This window comes from Lactuca virosa, chromosome 5, assembly GCF_052849685.1.
Source record: "Lactuca virosa cultivar CGN04683 chromosome 5, Lactuca_virosa_CGN04683_v6, whole genome shotgun sequence".
NCBI classification, from domain to species: Eukaryota; Viridiplantae; Streptophyta; class Magnoliopsida; order Asterales; family Asteraceae; genus Lactuca; species Lactuca virosa.
The window spans coordinates 204,167,208-204,190,000 of NC_136430.1; positions in this window are offsets into that span (position 1 = coordinate 204,167,208).

Below are 22,793 nucleotides of genomic sequence, written 5' to 3' on the forward strand. Positions count from 1 at the left end.
CCCACCTGGCTGGTCACCTCCTCCCACTAGTCCCTGGCTCGGTCCCTTAACATGCACGAAGCAAACCCCACTTTTGCCGCCTCGGGGCAAGAGCTGGTGTGTTGGGCGTTTTCCATGTCCGCCACCTAGCGTCGACTAACTATGGGGCCTCTGACCCCGAAGAACTCATGCGCCTGACATGCCTTGAACTCCCGTAACGAGGGAGTTCGGGCCCCGACCTGGCCCGTAGCAATCTCCTCTCGGAAAGACCTGAGCCGCTCCTTGATGATCTCCATCATCCCCCCTTGACTATCCTAAACATCATTGGGGTAGCGTCAAGGATGTCCCTCGTAATCTCGGATGCGATAAGCTCGCGCAGCCACTCGTCAACAGGCTCTGTAGCGTAGCCCGACCCAGATCCGGATCCTAATCCTGATCCTGATGCTGATCCCCCTCCTCCATGATGTGTCACCACCATTCTGATCTGAAATACCATAAGACATAACGATCAAGATATTCAAAGAGGAGATCCTTCCACACTGGTTCTCCTTAGAGCTTCCAGATCTAACATTAGTTCGGGTACAGGTCATGTGCTTTCAGTGGAACGGGCCCAATACTACCTTCCACACCTACATGTACCTTCCCCAAGGCTCTACCTGATAACTCTAATTCGTCCCAAAACATATCTCACAAACTACCGCATACTCAAATCCTAGGCTATCCTAAGATTTGCTCAGTCCCGTCAAACCAGAATCACAACAGACATAACAGGCTGCCCTATACATGCAAATTATACACTAAACAAGATCAAATAGACTTTCGAATAACAGACTCTAACCTAGACGAGGAACAGGAAATAAGGCCAAATCAATTATTCTTAGGCTCTAAGATCCTAACCGTATACAGTTTTTAAAGCAAAATATACCACAACCAGAAGAGGCACAGAAAATAAGCACTACAAGAAAAAGTCGAAATAACGACGGAAAAATTCCGTAGCTAAAACATGATATTCCGTAGTTAAAATGGATTAGCGACGAAATTTGTTGCGGATCCATTCTGTAGGCAAATTCTTCGTTAGTAAAGGTTCGTTATAGAATCCGTAGCACCTTCGCAACGGAGTTTACAACAGACTTATTTCGTAGAAAACTTGCTATGGACTACATCCGCCGCAACAACGTAGCAAATTAACTACAATTTATTTCCGTAGCATGTCCGTAGTGAATTAACTACGCCCCGATCCGTAGTAAATCTGTCGCAAATTAACTACAAACTAAATTCGTAGCTACTTTATGTAGCAAATCCACTATGACTAATGGTGTAGCTAGTACTCCGTAGTAAATTTACTATGACCTAATTTTGTTACAAATTAACTACAAACTAGTCTTGTAGCTAATTTTCGTAGCAAATCAACTATGGGTAATATTGTAGCAAACATTCCATAGTGAATTTACTACGATGTAGCAAATATGTTGTAGTAAATTTACCACAACCTACTTCTATTGTAGAAAACATGTGACGGAATATGTTTCATAGCAACATCCATAACAATTCAACTAAAAAAATGTGACAGAATTAATTAAAATAAATACAAAAATGACTAGACTTTTTCCAAAGCAAATTAATAACAAAATCAACATTATGAAATTGCATTAAACAGTAAAAGAAATTACATAAACTCTTAATAAAACATAGTTTATCATCAAATAAAATTTCACTTTGTCCAAAACACCAATTATAATATCCCAAAATTTTCCAATAAATTTAAACTTTTCGAAACATTTATTTTGTAAAAAAAAAACATCCGTCCATAATATAACTTAACCAATTTATAAAATTCAAATCCCCAATTTAGTAATTCCAAACATACTTTAGATAAACCCATTTATTTGTAACTCGGTTATAATAGAATAATAAAAGCCTTAAAATATGTAATAACATTTATGACACGGACCCAATCTTCAACTGCGTCAGTGTACAGTTAAGTCGAACCCTTACCCTTATTTGGTACCTGATGTACCTGTAATAATCATTTATAGAATAAAAGGGTAAGCACAAAGCTTAGTGACTTCCAACACAACATAACATTAGAAATATTACCACCCTACTCCTACGTATCATGTCACCAACAAAATATGCAAACATCCATATAACATATAAACATTAATATCATATATCCCGTGTCTATTTGGGAACAAATCCCAAACAACACCCAAATAAAGACTCGGTATTCATCCGTCGAGTCCACAGACTTGGCGTTTCCGCTTTCGGTCCCCCTTACTTGGCACAATGGCCTTCGGTCAGTCGGCTCGGTATTCAGCCGTCGAGCCCCAACATATCGACTCGGTATTCAGCCGTCGAGCCCAAACATATCATGCATATACATTCCACATAACAAATAAGTACATCAAACATAACTAATGCAACAAGTATTACTTTAACTATCGACCATATAGTTCCTAGTCTCACCCGACCTAACAGTAGGCATATAATACTCTAAGGTTATGAAGTGAGGAACTCACCTCAAGTAGTCAAACACCCTTCAAATAATACAAACACCCCTTCACACCAGGTTAACCTTCAACTTCCTAATAATGACCAAAAAAAGTTAAGTTATGGTACTTTGATATCTCAAAAGTATAATTGTTTGACTGTTATTTTTTTTTTCCAGATTTATACATAGAAATTATAGTATTGGTCGGGACCTGTTTTACCCCCCTTAAACGCCTTATTTTTCAAAACTGTTTTATACGCATTAAGTACAGGTCATTAACTTTAAAAGTAGTATTCACACACCTCTGTACGATGTTTCTACAATTTTTGACGATTTTTACAAAACTGCCTCGCAAAAAAGTTCATTACGGACCAGTCTGGGTAAATGGTCGATTTCACCCTAGTTAGGGGCATTTCTAGCCTTTGGTCAAAACTAATGAAATGTATAGGACTCAAAAACGAAACTCTGGCTTTTGGTTTCGACGAAAAAGGTTTTCGCATGATCGAGATATCATCTCTCAAAGATATGGACAGATTAGGGTAAAATCCTGAAATCACAGCTTTGTCTTTTTAGGGTTAATTTGATCTCTTAACCCATTAAGACCTATCCAATGAGGCTTATAATCAGTAAAATGAGTTCATAACAGTAGATTACTTCATTGATATAGAATTCAATGAAAATCTCAATCCCTTTTCTTTAGATTTCTTGCATAAAACATCAAAATAAGTACAATGCCCTCATGGGAAGAATACCAACTAGGGTTTAAGGTTTGGGACCAAAACAACCCATGTCACCACTTAGCCCTCAAAACACCTTGGAGTATCACTACCCACTGCCATAGTGGCAGTGGTGGCTGGCGGTGACTGCCACCACCTTGGCGGTGGTGGTGGTGGTGAACATTTCGTTTAAAGGTAGAAGAGAAAGAAGGAGAATAAGATTGCATGACTTACTTGAGAATGATGAATGTTTCTCCCTTGATGAAGATGTTGTAGCCTCCTTCCAACCTTCACTTTCGATGCTCCCTTCTTCTCCACTCCCGTTCTTTCTTTTCTCCCCTCTCACTCACGGCTACACAAAGAAAAACGGCACCCCCTTAACTTCATAGGGTTAGGCCGAAATTTTGAGGCTTAATAGGCCTTTTGGACGTGATTATGGGCTGCCCTATGTTGGTGTCCGATCAAGGGGGGTCCAAGGCTTCAAAAACATAGCATTTGGCCCTTCAAGTTTCACATAGCGGCTCCTCTAACCCCAAAAACAATTCCATTGCACAATGGGTCCATAATTAGCCCTAATTACCCCACCCTATTATTATTTTTTTAATATAGTTAAATATACCAGAAATAATAAATAAAGTATAATAAATTCACGTACCATGAACCGGGGCGTTACACCAATCAAATTAATCTAATAGTCAAACTCAACTAGAAATCCTAAACATGCAATCAATAAAAAATATATCATTAATTATTTCTGCTTCTCATATCATTGACCATGTTTTTCACATCTCCTAACTCTATCCTTTGTTTATGTATGGTTTCCTCTAGTTTCTGGATCTTTGAATACAGATGATGATTTTCCGAACTACTATCTAGTGAAATGCATATTTGAGAAGAGTTTTCAAGAAAAATGGACATGTCATATGATCCAAACCCATAAACTCTTTTCTTGCAATCATGTCCTCCAACAACAACTTGCTTTCAAGAACTTCCTCTCCTAGTAGTGCCAAATCCACACGTCGAGACACAAACAAATCCTACAATGTTATAGTACTTGCATTAGTATATAGTTTATACAATATTATAAGGATATTTTATGATGATATAATAGTTTTCATAAAATAATCATAAATAAAAATGAACATAACATGCTATAATACTTAAAATAGACTTCCATTAGATCAAATGAAAATAAGATGCTAAAAAATGATTAACCAGTAAAAGACACTTACCGAATCTCGATCATAAGTCGAAAGTGCAGCTTAATATAACCTTCCGGGTGTCTCCAAGATTAATTTGTCTTTAAACCGGCACATGATGATGGGTTCTGTAACGACTTAATTTTTTTTTTAAAAAACATAATATTAAATCCTCATAAAATAAAGTCAGTCGTTACCCTGTGAAAACTACAATTAAGGTTATCAAAAACTTCCAACCATATTTATAAAATATTATTTCAAAGAAAACATTAGCGGAAGCAAAAACATCTCAGCTTTAAATACATAACAATTATAACACTTATTTAACTTGTGCTTTATAACTATACTTTAAAATACTTTCATTTGCATTACTTTAACTTTTCGTTTGTTTTAGTGTTCTGTTTGGGACCTAAATTCGTAACTTTAAATCCATAGTTAGGTTCTGATAAAATTGTATTCATATAGTTCCCTCTTTTAGATTTATGGGAATATAAGGATCTCATCCTAACAATTTTCGGTTGATTTTATATCAATTTTACAAGTTAGCCAACTTGAGTTGTTACTTTCTGGACTCACATGAAAATGAGGTAACTTTTACCCTAGGAGGGTTAAGATTTAAATCATAGGAAAACTTCATGGTACACAAGACATTATGATCTAACCATAACCTCTGAATTTTCATGAATCGGAGTTTTGAAGAATTAATTATGTACATCACAAGTTGATATATAATGTATACGGCTTTCCTGACCACTCAGTATTCTTTTAATAAACTGTACAATCCTACTAGGAATCAAATCAAGAACTTGATATGGAGGAAACGAGACGTCCATATCTAACTAAAGGATTTGGAATTTTAGCATTTGAAGTTCTGAGGAATTTATTATGATTTTTAGAAGACAGTACATGAAATCTGTGACAGCATAGACCCTTCTGAGAAAACTGACTATTTTACCCGTCAAGGGTTTGGAATTTGGAAAATTGATTCAAAGTTTGAACAAACTAGACATACTAAGAATTCCAGAAAAGTAAGTCTCATAATTTTTAGATGTTCGGATTGCCACAAACGGATTTTTGAAGTTGAAGGGCAGAATTGGAAAAATATGCCATTTTAGCTTTTCATTCATTTTTGGTGCTTTATTAAGGACTTAATGGTTAAGTTTATAGTTTAACATTTTTAATACAATTATTGACTACATATGAGGTTTCCAAAATCTACAAAACAATTTTACTCAAAAGCCTTAATGTATGACTTAATGGAGTATAAAGTTAGGGCTGAACAAAATAATAATAATAATGTATAAAGCTTCATTTCATGTCTTAGCCTAGGACTTCCCTGGACCAAAATACAACAACCACCAACCCATGGTGGCCTGTGGTGGCAGGAGCTGACTCACACTGGCGGTAGGAGGATGCCAGTATTGGCGGTTTTTGGTGGTTTCACAGTGGAAAGAAGAAAAAGAGATGAGAAAAAGAGATGAAGAATTACCCAATAGCTAGAATGAGACTGGAACACTCCTCCCGACACCCTTTTCCCTACAAGTAGCACCTCCGGTAACACCAAGTCCGATAGTACCCTCCTTCCAATCGCAACTGTCCTTCATGTTGACCCTTTTCTCGACCGACAAATGAAAACACACACATAATTTGGTCCTGGATCGATTAGGGTTAGATTAGGGCTTATAAACGTGTTTCTTGAAATTGTGGGGTGCCAAAAATCCAATCCCGATCCTCCCTAATTTATCCAGTCGAGTATAACGAAGAAAAACCTCAATTTTTCAATTTAGACCCTGATTTTTCCCATAATGACGGAAAATACCCTCAAAACAAATTTATTTTCACATAAGGTTTTCAACTGTGACACTTTTAGCCCCTAATTCTTCATTATCTTCCATTATTGATTCATGGATGTTATTTCATCTTAACTATTATTATTATTAATATTAATATTAATATTAATATTATTATTATTATTATTATTATTATTATTATTTTTCTTTATTTATTATTTAGCCACTTAATATTTATCAGATCTTTTTTATTCGTTTTTATCACCGATAAAATTCCTTAAAATTATTTTCCTAAATTATATAATTATTAATTTAATTAACACTCGATTCCTGAATCACTTATCATAAAAAATAGAGCATTACAGGTTCATTTCCATTTCAATACATTTTCTATAAAAATAAGCCATGGTGACTTAAAATTGCATACTGGAAAATTCTATTGTATAATATTTATGGTTTTTATATTATAGTATAATAGCTATGACCTATGATCTTGTAGCAAATTCTGTAGCGACATAGCTACGGATTTTGACTCCGTAACAAATGTCGTAGCAAGCTAACTACGGACTTAGATGCGGTAGCAAATTTTGTAGCAAAATAGCTACAGATTTTGATCCCGTAACAATTTCTATAGCAAAGTAACTACAAACTTTAATATGTAGCAATAGTTGTAGCAAAATACCTACGCCTTATAATTCTGTAGCAAATTTCGTAGCATGATAACTACAGACTCTGATTGCGTAGCAAAATTTTGTAGTTATTCAAATATTAGCTATAGAATGCAATTTTGTAGTATATTCTGTAGCAAATATACCTACGTCTAATTAGTTTGTAGTATATTCCATAGTAGAATAGCTATGGTTTTTAATTATGTAGCAAAATTCCGTAGTTATTCAAATATTACCTACGGAATGTAATTATGTAGCAAGTTCCATAGCAAAATAGCTACGACAAGCCATTCCGTAGCATAATCCGTAGCAGAATAACTACGGATTTTACTTTCGTAGAAAATTTCCGTAGTTATTTCAACTTTTTCTTGTAGTGAAGGCCAAATCAATTATTCTAAAGCTATAAGATCCTAACTGTATACAATTTTTAAAGCATACACATAGCAAAATCCATTCGACTATCATATTCCAAATATCAGTATAGCATGGCTATAATATTGGGGAACCACTTACTTGAGCTTGGCTGATTACGCGCATTGCACTCTCCCTTTTTTGGTTTTAAGAAGTTTTTAACTTTTGATTTTTGAAAACAATTTTACCATTTCCTTAGTTTGAGTTTTGGTACACTCGAAAGTATGCCTGAATCCCTCAAACCAATGATCTGATACCAACTTGTAATAGCCCAAATTTCCAATAAAATTTTTCATTTTTAAATAACCAAATCATTTTCATAAGATATAAAATTCCAATAATATTTGTTTTCAAAATCCATAACATCAGATAAATTATTTATAATATTAGAGTGTCCCAAATAAAACTCAAGAGACTGCATGCCGCGCCATCACGCCGGGCTCTTGCCCTTAGAACCTGAAGTACCTGAAACAACCAACAAACTGTAAGCTAATGCTTAGTGAGTTCCCCAGAGCATACCCCACACAATCCACATAATCACATAAACCATATTAGCTATATCAGCTACATAAACCACATAAGCCATGCATACAAACATATAAAGATGCCCTGGAAACCCTCCAGGGTCTTACTCCAGGTGCCATGAGAACCCCCACATGGTCTTATCCCAAGGATGCCATGGAAACCCTCCAAGGTCTTACACCCAAGTGCCGCGGGAACCCCCCGAGGTCTTTACTAAGGATGTTGTGGAACCCTCCAAGGTCTTACAACCAAGTGCCACGGGAACCCCACGAGGTCTTTACTAAGGATGCCATGGAAACCCTCCAAGGTCTTACACCCAAGTGCCTCAGGAACCCACCGAGGCCTTTCATGCAAGTATCACAGATACAACTAGCATACCACATACCACATAATCAACTAGCATATCACATAGCAAATAATGGGCCGGTCTTGGTGCCTTCGACCCATTGGTATGGTGAGGAGACTCACCTCTCAAGGAATGATGAACTGGTAAGATCAAATCCCAACTCACAGCTTCGAAATCAACTGCCTATAACCACCATGTGAATAACTTCATCAAAATCCTGAAATACCAAAGATACCCTTGAAGTCAAACTTGGTCATCTCAACAACTCGCCGAGTTTGCTCAGTAATCAGAAAGGTCAGGGTACCACGATCCAACTCGTCGAGTTGGATAAGCAACTCGTCGAGTTTTCCTAGTCTTAACTCATTCAGTTACTTCCAGCGAGTCTAATGCCTCCAAACCATAGATCTGGTCCCCTAGGGCTGAGATACCACGTAAAGTTGCTAACTTTACGTCCATGCATGGTATCAAGAGGCTAAAAACACTAAAACTAAGCTTCATAAGAGACCTAGGGCATGGAGGAGGGCCAAGACTTGATAAAGATGGCAAATTTAAGTCTCAAAAGGCCATGAAATGTCTAGATCTTAAGTCATAACTTTAAGACATGCTCAGATTCAAGAATGACTCCAAAATAAGCTACTAAAGGCCATAAACTTCTCAATGAAGATATCTATTAAATAAATGGTCAAGGTATCGACTTTATACCTTAATATGGCTACCACAACAGAGGAATTCCCGGATCTAAAGCTTATCCCTTCAATTAAGCAACACCAAACTTCAAGCTTCTTCAAGAAAGCACCAAAGAAAACACTCTTTACACTCACACACACTCTAAATGATAGAAAGCACAAATTAGGGTTTTTCTGAACGGAGGGAACAATAAGGGAGGCCACAATAAAACAATAAGGCCTTTAAATAGGGTCAAAACCTTGAAAATTAGGGTTTCCCTTTCCAGCGTCTACTCGTCGAGTTAGGGATCCCCAACTCGTCGAGTTGATTCCTTAATCCGCGTCCAAATAAATCCATACACGAAGATTTTGAGCTCCCCAACTCGTCGATTTCCAGCCCAAAACCCTAAAATGTTGCGAAATAAATAATACATGGACCAAGCGTTACAGTGAAATAGACCCCGTAACCGGTTGAAAGAGACCGAAGGGGTATGCCAGCACCCAGATATGCTCGACAGTACCGGTTGAAAGAAACCAAAGGGGTTGAGACATACCCAGTACTGGTTAAAAGAGACCGAAGGGGTTGAAATATACCCAGTACCGGTTGAAAGAGACCGAAGGGGTTGAACATACCCAGTACCGATTAAAAGAGACCGAAGGGGCTGCAAGCACCCAGATATGCTTGATAGTCATGTATATTTGTGATATGTGGTATGATGGGGGGACTCACTAAGCTTCGTGCTTATGATTTTCAGTTTTGGTTTCAGGTACTTCATCTTCGAAAGGAAAGGAGTCGGCATGATCGCAACGCATCACACTCTGGTTTTTTTCTGCACATGAGATCTTTGGGAGTTGTACTCTGATATTACTTTTCTATGACATGTTTTGGATATTTGACATATTGGTTATGATATGGGATGACATTGTCGATGTTTTAAGAATATCGTTTTTATATATTACTTAATTAAAAATGAATTTTTTGGTCATCAATTTTGGGATGTTACACCTTCTTAGCCCATATTCTCGATAGGAAAGACAATAAGAAGAAAAAGATTGAGGAAGTACCTCAGGTGTGCGATGTCCCTGATGTATTCCCTGAAGATCTACCAGGTCTGTCGCCAGCTTGACAAGTAGAGTTTTGGATCGATCTAGTTCCAGTAGTTGCCCAGTAGTAAAGTCTCCTTATAGATTGACACCCTCGGGGATGCAAGAGCTTTCCAACCAACTACAAGAACTTCTTGACAAGGGTTTCATTAGACCAAGCTTTTCGCCTTGAGGAGCATCCATTCTATTTGTTAAGAAAAAGGACGGATCTTTTGGAATGTGCATAGACTATTGAGAGTTAAATAAGTTGACCATTAAGAATAGATATCCACTACCCCGAATAGATGATCTCTTCGATCAATTGCAAGGATCCAGTTAATTCTCTAAGATCGAATTGAGATCAAGATATTATCAACTTCGAGTCATGGAAGAGGACATTCCAAAGACTGTCTTCAGGGCGTGCTATGGTAATTATGAGTTCTTAGTCATGCCCTTTGGATTGACCAATGCCCCAACTATTTTTATGGATATCATGAATCGAGTGTGCAAGCCCTACTTGGATAAATTCATGATTGTATCCATCGACGATATTCTAGTATACTCATGAACCAAGGAAGAGCATGGGCAACACCTTCGAGTGATCCTACAACATTTAAGGAAATAAAATTTGTATGTAAAATTCTCTAAGTGCCAATTTTGGATAAGAGAAGTACACTTTCTTGGGCATGTGGTAAGCAGCAGAGTAATTCATGTCGACCCTTCTAAGATCGAAGAAGTAAAGAATTGGGAAGCACCCAAGACGCCAACAGAAGTGCGTCAGTTTTTAGGACTGGTTGGCTACTATCGAAGATTTATAGAAAATTTCTCTCGTATAGCCAAACCCCTCACAACATTAACCCCAAAAGAAGTAAAATTCATTTCGGGAGACCAACAGGAAATAGCTTTCCAAAAGCTGGAGGAAGTGTTGTGTAGGGCAACCCAAAAAGGACTTTACTTTTATTCACTAAGAACATATCAATTTAGTTAAGACCTTAAACATTTAATACAACAGTATCTTGTACTAAATCTACACATTCATTAGAAGTGAAGTCATACACTATATATAGTTCCTTAATAACTATTTTATATACAGTTTAGTGAAAATAGAATTAGTAATCTTTTGTATATAAATAAGATTCACATATATGTCAAACAAACTATATTATTTGCCTTCTTAAATCCATTTCTTTAAATTTGAATATGTGTACTTTTTTTATATAATAAAGATAACAATGTCATAGATAAGTTTGATTCAGATCATGTTTGAGTAAAAATGATCCTTATAGAACTTATTATTTAGAAAACATTGATATTTATTTTATAATTCTATTAAGAGATCTAGTTCTAAGAAACATAATTTAATCATTTCAGAATATGGAGGTGATCCTTATGGAAAACGATTAAGTAAATAATCAACTAACGGAGACATACATTTAGACAAACTAAATTCAAACATACATTGTTCAAAAACAAACATTGTTTTACAATACAAGTATTTAATGCTCAAAGCATAAACAATAAACTCTAATAGTGAAGTTTCAACTTTCTTGTGCTCAACTACTTACTCTTCTTAAATATTTGTAAACATTAACGATAAACATAAATTATCAAGTACTTGAGTGTTAAATTAAAAGTATAAGTTCTATAATATAGATACCTGAATTACTAGTCCTGCTAGTATTTATCAGATAAGAGCAGCAGTTCCTCTTCTAATGTCATGTTTCTCTACAATAGAAACAAGATCCGTCTTTATGGGCCTTTCTGGATTTCTTGAACTTATATATATACTTTCCATGAAATATAGGCCTCTTAGAGCACACAAGGTGATCCTTTTCAGCCTTGCGGTCTTCCAATGTTTGAACTAGCTCAAACAAGATAACACCGTATTTTAGGAATATCTAATTCACTCAATGAAACATATGATATGCTTCTAAATTCACCAAGACTTCATGGAATTCCGAAATGACAGTTCCTAGTATGATGTCATATATTCTTCAGCATTATAGTGATGCTTCCACTAAGCATCATGTTCATGTCGACTACTCAGAGCAGGTGGTTCAGGTATAAGGCCTTCAAGTAATACAATTTTTGATATTTCTTGAGAATGACTCTCAAGGCATGAACCCATTCATTGAAATAATATCCGTAAAATTTTATTATCTCTTTTAGATCAGCAAGAGAAAGATGAATCATGGTAATGAGATTGGATTTTGTTTTCGTCTATAAAATTTTAATTTAGTATTTTCATTATTTAAATATTAAATAATTAATATCATGTAAGTTTATAAAACATTAATTTTCAAAGTCTAGCATCCAAGTTGCAAATAAAATGGTTAGGTATCCTTTATCTCGTTCATTTAATTCAACTACATAGATAGCGATTATCAATTATATTCTGATATATAATTCCTAGCGTTATGGAATCGATAATAAATTGTGTTAATAGACATGTTTGATCCTATCTACGTCTTATATATTTATTGCTTGGGTGTCATTTTCACAAAAGATTTCCGATCAAATCATCTAGTTAGAGGAACATGTGTTATCGACCTAGAATTAGCTATAGAAATCGGGAATACACCTTGGTCGTCAAAAGATAACACTAGTGGTTATGTGACCTTCTATAATATATGGTTTGGAGTTTGATAAGTCTCAAAAATCCCAATTTCAAAGTTATAAAATTTTAATCATTGAAAATTTTCATTAGCTAGTTTTAGACGATAAAGCTCATTTATTTTTAAAACTTTTTTAACATCTTATATTATAAGACAAATTTCATTAAACCCAAACTCCATATGATCATTTTATGTTTAAAATATTATCTAGCATTTTAAAATCTAATTTTACAAACACGCATAATATAACATAAAACAAGTATCACAAGGCTCAAAACATATGTGCATCAACGAACCATAAACTAGTGACATTTTGTGAGCCATCACAAAAATGTCAACTTCATTCCTGAGGGACATAAGGGACAGAATCTTCTTATGATATCTTCATGATCGCACTTGCTTCAACATCTTATAGCAAGTTCATAAAAATAATTTCATAAAGTTTATAAGCACTTTAATAAAAGAAAGTGCATCAACTTTTGATTTTCAAAATGGCCACCATCTCCTTCCTGTTACAACCTTTTTAACAAATCTACACAAATAGAATCACAAATGGTCCATGGCTAGTTTATGTACATCACACACATACACACATACACACACACACACACACACACATATATATATATATATATATATATATATATATATATATATATATATATATATATATATATATATATATATATAAACAACACCTTGTTTTTATAAGACAACTTTTATGACTAAAAAGATACATGTCAACTTCTAGTCATAAAAAAAATAATAATTATAAATATTTTAAAGTTTTCATAGAAAATATTTATGATATTTTCTTATAAAAAAAATAATGCATGTTTTCCAAAAACAAAGATTATACCACAGTATCTAATAATTTAAGTAGGCTTGCAAAATGGCTCTGATACCAACTTTGAGTTTTATTCGAAATCATTTCATAAAAATGCCAAAAACAACAACGGGAGCATTATAACTTGAATAATAATAAAACCATATTATACCCACCAATGATCATTTTGTAATCATAGAAAGATTAAATCCACCATAGAAAGGAACAAAAATTACAACCTTTGAAGTCTTTGATTCTAATGGGAGATTGGAAGTTTATGTAGTGTGGCAAAAGCTCAAAGTATAGCTTCTCTAAATGCATTCACCAATAAAAGATAAATCACTTCAAGATGTTGGTCTTTACTTGTACAAAGCACTTCTTAATACATTAAGCTAATACCAAATTATTCTTAAGGATAAACAACTTATAAGCACCCAATTATAGACAACAAATTGCAAGAGATGGAGAGGGAAAGAGCTCTCAAGCTCACAACTTTTTAAAGAAAAAGGAGACGAAAACACTTAGAAAAACTAGCTCAAAAGTCTTTCCATTCTTCTCTTTATATACTTACATGAATTCAAGAAGGACCATACCTCTTAATAAATAAAAGAGTAAATTACACGAATGATCCCTATGGTTTAGGGTAATTTGCGCGTTTGGTCCCTAACTTGTTTTTTTAACTTGGAAGGTCCCTACTGTTTGCTTTTGTTACGTGCATGGTCCCTGTCTTAGCTAAAAATACTATTTTTGCCCTTGATTTTTTAATTTATTTAAATAAACACACCTCCAACCTCACCCACTCACCTTACCTTACATAACCCACTATTTTTCCCTATTTAAATAATAGTCTTTTTAGGTAAGACGAGGACCAAGTGCGTAACAAAAACAAACAATAGGGACCTAACGCGTAACAAAAACAAACAGTAGGGACCTTACGAGTTAAAAAAATAAGTTATGGACCAAGCGCGCAAATTACCCCAAACCATAGGCACCATTCGTGTAGTTTACTCTAAATAAAAACATGGTGTAAATTAGAAGCATGGTGGTGTAAGAGGTTGCCTCACAAGTAACCTCACCATGCTTTTGACAAAGCATGGCTTTGACTTGTAAAAGTCAAAGATATTCTGTATTTTATTCCTTCTTATTTAGTAGCATTTTCATCTTATAGTTATATAACCTATATTTATATAAATAGACTTCAAAATGTCAAAAAAGATGTACACAACATATAAACTTGTACCTTATGATTTACTAGTTGTTTTCTCTCCAGAAAAATATTATCTCCATACATAATATGTACTTAATTAAATACAAGCGTTAATAATATTTATTAATAATCAAATTCTAATAAATATTTAATAAACGATAACTTGTTATAAGGTGTGACCCTATAGGATCATATGTGATCAACAAATATCTTTCTACAATGATTCTTGGTCATATAGATCTTTCATTTGTTGGATTCTTGCTAGTGATTTCATTGTAGTGTGTTCTTTCTCCCTTGTTCCTTGTATTAACTCAAATTTCTAGAAGGTATGTGACAATTCCTATGTGTTATATTCTGTTCTTCTCATGAACACTCAAGAGATATCTATAGATGGTGAAAAATCCATGGTGTAGAGTATAGGTATGGTTCTTGAAGTGTTCTAACTAGCATGGACACTTACTTATGTTATTGGTGGTTTGAAATCTCCATAAGTGAGGTTTTGGTCGAACCTGTATCGAATTAGAAGGGAAATATGATCGTAGTTTTGTAAGTGTTAGCGTCTTAACGGCACGATGGTCATCTCTTAGCGCTACGAAGTCGGGGTTTTGCATTGACCATATTCACAACAAGTTGATTTATAGCAACATGATCATTAAACCTTAGTGTCGCGAAAATGCTCAGTGTTTCTATTTGTATTGAGGATTGTTTCTGATCGGTGCCTTGTGTGTTCTTTTAGGGTGGTTAATTTCTTCCTAGAGAGTACTTTCATTTGTTCATTGCTTCCGAAAAACTTGGACTAGGGTGAGTCAATCATTATTGCAATTCTAGTATATATTTGGTAAATTGCATGTCTTAGAACACTTCGGTTGGTCAAGAACTTTTTTATGTTATGTTGTGTCTCTGTTTGTGTGTGAAATATATGATGGAAATGTGATGCTCTACTGTGGGGAAATTTATTTAGGATGTTATGCATGTTAGATAAATCCTTATGATCAATTGCTGTGAATTATGGAGTTAGGTGCATTCTAGAGTGAGGAATATGTTTGAATGTGATATGTGATGTTATATCTATGATATGCTTTTGAAAATATGCTTATTTGTGAAGTAGGAAAATTGTTTGCTAGTGATGTAAAATGCTTTAAATTGGTGTGTTATGTTAACATTATTATATAGTAAAGAATCTTTATGTAATATGCCTTAAAATATTGTATAGTAAATAAGCATGATTACATAGTGATGAATGTTGTGTATGAATTTAATAATAAATTTAATGAAAATGGGGAATACACTTAGAGAGGCAAGGTTAGTAACCTAAACTTAGGTACATATCATATCCAGATTTAATAATGACATAATAGGTTGAAAGATTACCTATAGGAAAAAGAGCTTAAGCCAAGTTATAGTCAAGTGGTTTTCTAGGTAACCATTTCGATACATGGTCTCTCGAGGAGGGGCTAGAGTGATGGTTGCATGGTGCTGACACCGGATCAAACATCACATTTAAGTGGGGGTAACGACAATAGAAAATACCATTTATACCACTCTCGAACGACAATGCAATTTACTTGTATATGTAATTCGAAGGAGTGAATGCAATGAATCAGGGACAATGTTACGTGTGAGTGTCGCGCATCACTTAGTGCATTGGGTTGATACGGTCATGTTAGTAGTGGTTGGGATAATTTCCTTTGGTTTTAGCGATGATATAGACCCATATTAGCGATAAATAATGTGATGAATTAAGTGAAGAATCAAGTGATAAAATAATGTGATGTACAAGCAATAAGAATCAAACATAAACATCAAGGAATCTCAATTGGCCAGTCTCATAACATTGAGAAACTGCTTAGGAAGTTTAATTGTTCACGTTGTTCTTCTGTGAGTACTCCTTTTGATCCAAATATGAAACTTATGCATAATACCGGCGAAGCTATTTCACAACTTGAGTATTCTAAGGTAATTATTTGTTTAATGTATGCCATAATCATCAAAAGACCTGATATTGCATTTTTTTGTAAGAAAACTAAATAGGTTTACTAGTAATCCTAGTACTCATCACTGCCAAGTATTAAGGTGGGTGTTTAAGAATATTAAGAAAACCATGGATTATGGTTTGAATTATGTAGGATTCCCTTGTGTCATAGAAGGGTATTCAGATGCTAGTTGGATTACAAACATCGAAGATCACTCTTCTATAAGTGGTTGGGTGTTTATTCTTGGTGGATATGCATTTCTTGGGCATCTAATAAGCAAACATGCATCACAAATTCGATAATATAATATCAATTTGTATCCCTTGAAGCTATTAGAAAAGAAGCATAATGGTTAAGGAATTTTCTTTATGAAATTCCTTTGTGGCCAAAGCCTATATCACCCATTTCTATACACTATAATAGTGTTGCCACCTTGAAAAAAGGCCTATAATCAAGTGTATAATCAAAATTCGTGAGATTTGGGTGTTAGTCATAGTATGATGCGTAAGCTTATAACCTATGGAATCATTTTTATTGAATTTATTCGATCTCAATAGAATTTAGTTGACCACTTGACAAAGGGGTTAGCTAGAGACTCGGTAAGAAAGTTAGTGAAAAGGATGGGTTTAATTCCCAGTTCATATATATATATATATATATATATATATATATATATATATATATATATATATATATATATATATATATGTGTGTGTGTGTGTGTGTGTGTGTGTGTATGTGTGTGGGGGGGGGGGGGGGGTGAGATACCAATTTCCCATCTAATGCAATGTTAGAAGGTTAATACAATGTGGAAAGCTTGCTTATGGAGATTGAAGAATATATGTATAAACATCCCAAGGTATGTTCTTAAAATTGTAGAGGGGAAAGTAGGTTGAATAAGTTCTTAATAGTTCTATTGAAAAAGTGCATTACAGGTGCATGATTTAGAAGAACTACCTATGTGAAGTGTTGCCACTTTAGAAAGCTTGGGCAAGGCTTTTATGCACTCATGAATGGATAGAATACATGGTTGTATTAGTTCCAAGTATGAAACATTAAAATTTGTGTAAAACTTTTGTGTATAATATCTCGAGTTACTCAAATGAGTCGAATGGTTCAATCCTTAGGACACATTGGCTCCGACTCTCGAGTATTTGAAATGTGTATTATACTGAAATGAAAATTTAATCTTCAAGACATTTTCATTTATTCAGGAGTTTGGTTTTGTGTTTTCTTTGGTAATTTAAGGATTAAACTAAAATAGGGGATGAATGTTGGGGATTTTAGTGTTATCAACATATTTAGGTGTAGTTAATATTAATATCGAGAAAAGCTTAGTTTAGTTTACTATCTGGTAGCGGAGGTATGGGGTGCACCCTCAGAGTTATAAATGTGGACACATTAATATGGAGGTCTGGGTGTAGCGCCTCTGGGACCAGGGTTCCAAAGGGTTGTACCCATGGAGGGGGTTCCCTTTATAACCACCATTAACTGACATCTTCCATGAATAAAAGGAAGATGGAAGTTACATGCAGAGGTTAGAACATTCATATAATCACAAACTAATTTCTCTACATATCTTTGTCTCTCTGAAAACACAAAAACAACATGTATATTCTATGTTTTAAATTTGGAAGAAGTCTGAATTCCAAATTTGTTGTTATTGGATTATCCCAAATCATATTTCGAGATACCCTAGACAATAGGGTCAAAATAACAGATTTTGGAAAGTGTATATATAAAACATGATCATTGAATTATCCAAGTAATTATTGATATTCTTAGACCCAAAAAGCTAACATTATTTACTTTATTATTTTTTTGATTTAAAAAAACAAACAAAAATAATTCAACCCTACCCTCTAATAACCCTACCCCCCACACACACACACACACATATATCTTTACCACACAAACTTCATTTATCTCTCTCTTCACTGTCTCACAAAAAACCACTAGCACCACCGATAACCACTACCACAACCGTTACTCTCGCTCGAAACCACTACCAACACCACTAATCTCACTGGGATCCACTGTCACCACCAAAAACCATCGGAATCGTCCCCACCCAAACCACCTTTGTTGGCGCTCTTACCTACTTAAACTACCTTCACAGGCGCCTTCATTCGTCTTTCAATGATTAGGGATTTTTAACCGCCACCACTACCCTAACATCGTCTGAAAATCGAATCGAGCTACAAATCTGGACCATAAATGACAAATCTTATACACCTATACGAGTTACACACACCCTAGGTATGAACTCCAACGAGGTCCCACGAATATATATATATATATATATATATATATATATATATATATATATATATATATACACTTCATTTATCTCTCTCTTCACTGTCTCACTAAAAACCACCAGCACCACCGATAACCACTACCACAAACCGTTATTCTCGCTTGAAACCACTACCAACACCACTATTCTCACTGGGATCCACTGTCACCACCATAAACCATCGGAATCGTCCCCACCCAAAACACATTTGTTGGCGCTCTTACCTACTTAAACTACCTTCGCTGGCGCCTTCATTCGTCTTTCAATGATTAGGGATTTTTAACCGCCACCACCACCCTAACATCGTCTGAAAATCGAATCGAGCTATAGATCTGGACCATAAATGACAAATCCTATACACCTATACGAGTTACACACACCCTAGATATGAACTCCAACGAGGTCCGACGAACGTATATATATATATATATATATATATATATATATATATATATATATATATATGTGTGTGTGTGTGTGTGTGTGTGTGTAACGCCCGTAGATCCGGACTAGTCAATTTAGAGACGATGAGCATCAAAAATGAGTTTTTGATGGAAGATTATTTAGAAGGATTAATCTTAACCAAGTTGTAGTATATGTTACAAGGGTTCCGTACATATAAATAACGCCGAAATCCGAGTTATAATGAAGAAGTTATGGCCCATCGAAGTTTTACGGCAAAACCAGCACGGCACCGGGAGACGTAAATAGTGAATTTATGGTAGAAGACTTTTTAGCCTTAGTGATCTAAACAAAATTTGTATTATACGTTAAACCGAGAACATACAAAAAAAGAACGCCCAAATCTGACTTCGTATGATGAAGTTATGAATTTTCTAAGATTTGGCATAGCAGTGCACGACCCGAAACTCGAATTTTAGTTCGAGCGGTTTTTGGCCTACGCGACCTAAATGAGAGTTGAAGATCTCATTAATAGGAACTCAATGGTAAAAATACAGACGAAAACGGGGTCCGTATGTAGAAGTTATGAATTTTACGCGGACATTTAACAGTATAATCTCCTCCTACTGTTAAATTTAAGATCGGTCGAGAATTAGCCGACGGAGTCTAAATGAAAGTTTTAGATCTTGTTTTTACCTACGCGTGGATATAAAGAATGTCGAGAGTAGAGCTGGTATGTTAAAGATATGGACGAAACTTGGTCCCAACTCTTCGAGCGCGATAAATTCGATACAGTTTTGTAAATCTGAGATAGAATGAGAATTAGCTGACAACGTCTAAATGAAAGTTGTAGTACTCGTAAATACCAACGCGTGGATATACAGAACGTCAAAAATGGAGTTCGTATGAACAAGTCACAAATTATAATAGCATATTTACGTATTAAAATAAAGTATAAATCATATATATATATATATATATATATATATATATATATATATATATATATATATATATATATATATATATATATATATATATATATATATCATTTGAAAGGTATCGACGATGCGGTTATTATAAGACTAGTGTTGAGTACTTTCGACATTAGTTTAGTACAAATATCGTTAAATCTATTTAAAATAGTATTATGAAGGGGTGTTTAGTCGTTTATATAACTATAAGATCATTAAGTAATTATGGAGGGTAGTTTTTGTAAATTCAATTACTATAAATAAGAGGCTTGGGCTCTCATATTTCTTGCACCATTCTCTTGATTCAAGAGTCTTTCTCTTCTTATCCCCCGAGCATTTCGGTCCCTCGTGATTCGACTTCTCTTTCTGTAGTTTTAGTATAGTAATGTGAGCGCTGAAGCGCTGCACGAATCTTTCTTAGAAAGATTCAGCGACGAAGTTCTGCCCTTGCAGAGCCCGACTCCTAGCTAAAACCCCATTGTAAGTAAGTTATGCTTACCTATTATAATATAGCTTATATTTAAAATTAGTATTGTTATTATGAACTTATAATAAATATTTGAGTTATTATTATGACTTATATAAGTGTCGTTATAATATCTTTTTAATTACTCGCGGTACGGGGAATTTGGTTTAAAGGGCCGCATAGGGTTGTTGGATTTCAGAAGTGCTATATGCCAAAATGGTACTGCCCTCCGGTGTTTTATGTCTGGCCCCTGTCTGTACATAGTGGTTGGAAAGTATTGTTTAAACGCTTATATAATAATAATAATAATAATAATAATAATAATAATAATAATAATAATAATAATAATAAGACTAATAATTAGTCACGGTAAATATTAGACTAAAATCTAGTGGTAATAATACTAGGTTTCGTCGACGGAAATTATTTTAAAGTAAACGAAGCTTTGTCCGAGTACCGAGTCACCACCTTATCAAGTGAGTGCATAATTACTTTCATCTTACACATATATATGAAGTATTTTATATAAATTACGTGTTATATGTGCATATTATCTGTATACTTGTTATCTATGCTGGATGAACGATTTTATACATGTTTTAAATGATTTAAACTGTATATGTATTTTATATCTACAAAATATGTTGGGTAAAACATGGGTAAATGAATGATGAGGGATGAAAGCTAATATAGAGGAACATTGGCAGTATGGACATCGTGCCCTATAGGTGAACATTGGCAGCAATGGACCTAGTACCCTATAGATGAGCATTGGCAGCTGCGCCACAATCTGTAGATGTTTTTGATCTACTCTAAACATCCTAGCAGCTGCGCTCTAAGGATAGTATCGGCAGCTGCGCCTAATAGAGAGCATCATAACCCTGGCATCTGCGCCTAATAGAGAATGTCATAATTCTGACAGCTGCGCCTAAACGATATATTGGCAGCTGTGCTTAATAGATAATATTGACAGCTGTGTCATTGACAACGATGGACTTCGTGCATATTCTTTAGGGTAAATCCTTAAGAGTAAAGAAGATAATGGGGATGGGTAATTGGGTTAATTGTTTGATGATTAAACATAATAATTATATTATTGTGGGTTGAAAACTCTATGTACTCATCAGGTTTTCCAACCTGATCCACTCAGTTTATTTGTATAACAGGTGTCGATATGAGGTTACATTACACTGAGGGATTAAGCAGATATAAATCACTAGTGATAATGAATGTAAGTTCTGTTTATTTTTATGTTTTTGTATTGACAATGACATCCCAATATTTTAAAATGAATAAAAATACATTTATTCGGAAATGCTTTGATAATGTATTTATCATGTTTTTCTGGGAACAAATTCTGCAACATTTTTATTAAAAGAAGTACTCTGATTTTTATAAAGCATAAACAAAATCGGTCTTTTCTGGCCGTAAAAATGAGGATGTCACTATATATATATATATATATATATATATATATATATATATATATATATATATATATATATATATATATATATATATATATATATATATTCGAAGAAGGGTGGCGCCAGCCGCATCTCTGTCTCCCTATTCTGCTCATACGACCGCCTAAGCTTTAATAAACGAAGTTAGGATTTTCTACGGGTATTCTGACGACAACGTTAGGGTTAGGTTTTCATTACCGGAGAAGACAAAAGGTGGCAACGACATATCGCATTACCATGGCATATCCAGTTTTCAGGAGGTTTTACCATGTCAAACCCCCCAACTTTCTATTTGTGGCGAAACAAATGGTGTTGGTCCAACGAAAACGGTGGTCTGACAGGCGGCGGAGGTCCAACAAAAATGGTGGTCTGACATGCGGTGTTGGTGCGACAGCAATCACAGAGAGAGAGAGAGAGAGAGAGAGAGTTACTAGAAAATGGAATAAATGTTTTTTTTTTGTAATAAAAAAATCAAAATATAAAAGTAAATCCAATCATTTTAAAAATTTTAATAATTTATAGACCATAACCGTAGTAAAAAACCTATTCTGATAAGGCGATACTAGTTGAAAACTATTTTCACCAAAGTGACACTTTTTAGACTAATTTTGCAATTTTGTTATTGTTCTTCTATACATAATAACAACATGTTTATATTACTATATTTTCTATTTATATTTTTATTTCTGAATAAT